This window comes from Vigna unguiculata, unplaced genomic scaffold (assembly GCF_004118075.2).
Source record: "Vigna unguiculata cultivar IT97K-499-35 unplaced genomic scaffold, ASM411807v1 contig_457, whole genome shotgun sequence".
Taxonomy (NCBI): domain Eukaryota; kingdom Viridiplantae; phylum Streptophyta; class Magnoliopsida; order Fabales; family Fabaceae; genus Vigna; species Vigna unguiculata.
The window spans coordinates 55,446-58,746 of record NW_021011168.1 but is presented as its reverse complement, the minus strand read 5'-3'; positions in this window follow the sequence as shown (position 1 = coordinate 58,746).

The following is a 3,301-nucleotide window of genomic DNA, read 5'->3' as shown; positions in this document are numbered from 1 at the left end:
TTTAAAATCTTTGTAAGACAAGAATTTTAAAATTTGGATAGTCGAATGAGTGATATTCTCGCTATCCGATTTATCAATGTGATGTTTAATCTCAACAGACTTAGAGTCTACTAAGATAAATTCATAAAACCTTTGGGTTTTATTCACATGATTGGGTTTGAACAAAAATCCATATGGAAAGATCTTTGAACAAACTTTTGAGGGATTCGAATCCCAGAACTCAGGTTCCATTTGAACAGTGGGAAGGAACGAGTCTTTCACATGGTAAATGGAGGGATTTTTCTGGGTGATTGGTTGGGGTTGGGAAACTACTTGTTTTCCAGATTGTTTGGGATGAAGGGTAACTTTAGACTGGGCTAAAGAAGAAATTATGTCCTTCAGATTTTCGGGAAGATTATCAGGTTCTTCCCCAAAGATTTGTTTCCAGCTCTTGCTGGGGAGCTTGGTCAGACCCTGATCTTGGAAGGCAAGAAGAGTAGGGATGGCCATAGCATAGTTTGATGGGCAGGTTTTCTGGGTAGATCCAGAGATTATTAGCTGAGTTGAAGGCTCTGCTGGGGATTTCTGAGTTGATGACTCAGCTTGGGTTTGAGACCCAGATTTTTGGGCTGGGAGCCCAGATTGGTTCTTCTTTGAAGAAGGAAATGATAGGTCAATGGATTTGGCCTTTGTTTTGCCTTTAGGCTTTATTTTGACCTTTGGTCCCATGCTGGGTTACTATCCTGCACTTTTCCCTGAAGGTATTCTCTGGTAAGAAAGTCAGGAAGAGAATTTGAGGTGCCTTTGATAAATTCAATATCAAAATCAAAAACACTCAAGATTGCTTGCCATCTGGCAAAGATTTGTTTTGAAGCTAAATTTTTAACATCTTTTAACAAAATGTCTTTAGCAGATTTACAATCAACTCGGATTAAAAATTTTTGATTAAGTAAATCAGATTGAAATTTTGAAATGCACAGGACAATGGCTAGAACTTCTTTTTTAATAGTTGAGTAGTTCTGTTGTGCCTTGTTCCAGTGTTTTGATGTAAAAGCGATGCAATTTTCAGAATTATGCAGACGCTGTTTGAGAATGCCACCATAACCTATGTCTGAGGCATCAGTTTCGACAATTTTTAAGAGATTGGGATTAGGAAGATAAAGACAGGGAAGGTCTTTAACTTGGATCTTGATTTGTTTGATAATGTCGGTATGGACATCCGTCCATGGAGGAGGATTTTTCTTAAGCCTATCATGAAGTGGCTTGATGACATTGTTGAGCTGAGGGAAGAAATCAGCCACATAGTTTAAGCAACCCAGAAATCTCTGGAGTTGAGTTTTGTCAAGAATTTGACTGGGGAATTTGTCAGCAAATTCGATGACCCGATTGATAGGCTCAATAGTTCCTTGATGAATGTTGTGACCAAGGAAACGAATCTTGGTTTGGAACAGATTGATTTTAGTTTTGGAAATGGCAAGACCATTTCTTTGGACGGTTTTGAGAAAAATCTCAAGATGCTTGAAATGCTGATCCAGCGATTGAGAGTAGATTAGGACATCATCAATATAAACAATGCAAAAATTGGAGTAGGGATTGAAGATGTCGTTCATGATCTTTTGAAATTCGGATGGCGCGTTTTTAAGCCCGAAAGGCATAACGGTCCATTCGAACTGACCAAACGGAACAGTGAACGCTGTTTTATAACGATCACTGGGATTAATCTGGATTTGCCAGAAGCCAGATTTCATGTCAAATTTGGAAAAGATCTTTGCAGAATGGAGTCGTCCAAGAAGATCTTTTTTGTTTGGGATTGGATATCGAATCCATTGGAGGGCTTGATTAAGCGGTTTGTAATTAATGACGAGGCGAGGAGATCCTCGTTCGATTTCAGAAGCCTTGTTAACATAAAATGCCGCACAAGACCAAGGGCTTTTAGATTTTTGGATTAATCCCTTTGCCAGAAGGTCATTAATCTCAGATTGACAGTGTCTGACGAGTTCAAGACTCATCTGGATTGGACGGGCTTTGGTTGGGATAAGCCTATCATTGAAGTCCTTTTCATAAGGGAGATCAACCATATGCTTCTTTCTTTCCCAGAAAGCGTTAGGGAGTTCAGAACAAACTGTGTTCTGTATTCGAGTATGAAGATTAGAAATCTTCGTTTGGATGGAAGATTTGGTTAGTTGGCTTCTGATTGTCTCAAAAGAAAGATCATCTTTTAAGAAATTGATTTGTTTCTGTTTTGCCTCTATAGGATTGAGGCTTCGATGAATTGGGTTGTTCAGGAATTTGAACAAAATAGTTTTTCCCAAATACTGGGTAGAGATACCTTGATTGGTGATAGTGATTGGGAAAATAGTTTTGATGAATGGAGTTCCTAGGATAACTTCATTCGAAAGGTTTTTGACCAAAAGGAATGGGGTTTCAACCTGGAGACCATCATTCTTTATTATGGCAGAGGGGAGTTTGTACTGAATCTTCAGGCGTGATCCATTAGCCGTTCGAAGTTTTTCAGAAGATTTATGAAAGTATTTCGTAGGTACGAGTCCTTCGAGAATACAATTGGAGTCAGCACCGGTATCAAAAAGTGCGACAGTTTGGAGGGAAAAACTTCCGATTTGAATATGGATTGGAATGTAGAATTTTTGAATTGTGCAACGGTTGATAAGCGCTGCAAACAAATTATCAGGTTCCGAATCACTACTAGGATTGGAACTGGAAGTTTTGATATGATCATCATCATTAGGATGATCAGAGAGGATTTCAGTGATTTGAGTAATTACATTTTGATGTAATTGCTGCTGATGTTTAAGATTTCGAACTTCATCTTTTAAAAGATGAATTTCAGTTTGAAGATCTTGGATTGTTACAGGCTTGGCTGTGGATTTTTCTAAACGCTTTAGAGTTTGGGTAAGATCGAACCTATTACTAACAAACCTATTACTAGATTTAGGTTGGCTAGGATCAGGTTTTCTAAGAATCATTTTGAGTTTATCAAGATATTCTTCTCGTTCATGAGGATCTTGAATGGATTTGATTGCATCGATTAGCAGGTTTTGTTCATCATTATGAAGAACATTGATTGTAGGAGAGTCAGAACTCTCATCAGAGGATGACGAAAGATCATCATCAGCTTGGATTTCTCCAGAAGATTCATCGCAATCTTCTTCGGAGAGATTATAACAGAGTTGCAGAAGTTCCTCTGTTTTAGATTTTTCGAGATTGAGTTCTTCAATGGAAGAGACAATACGACATTGTTTGGCAAGATGACCTTGCCGGCCACATTTGAAACAAGTCCTAGTTTCTTTAGGCTTGTCAAAGG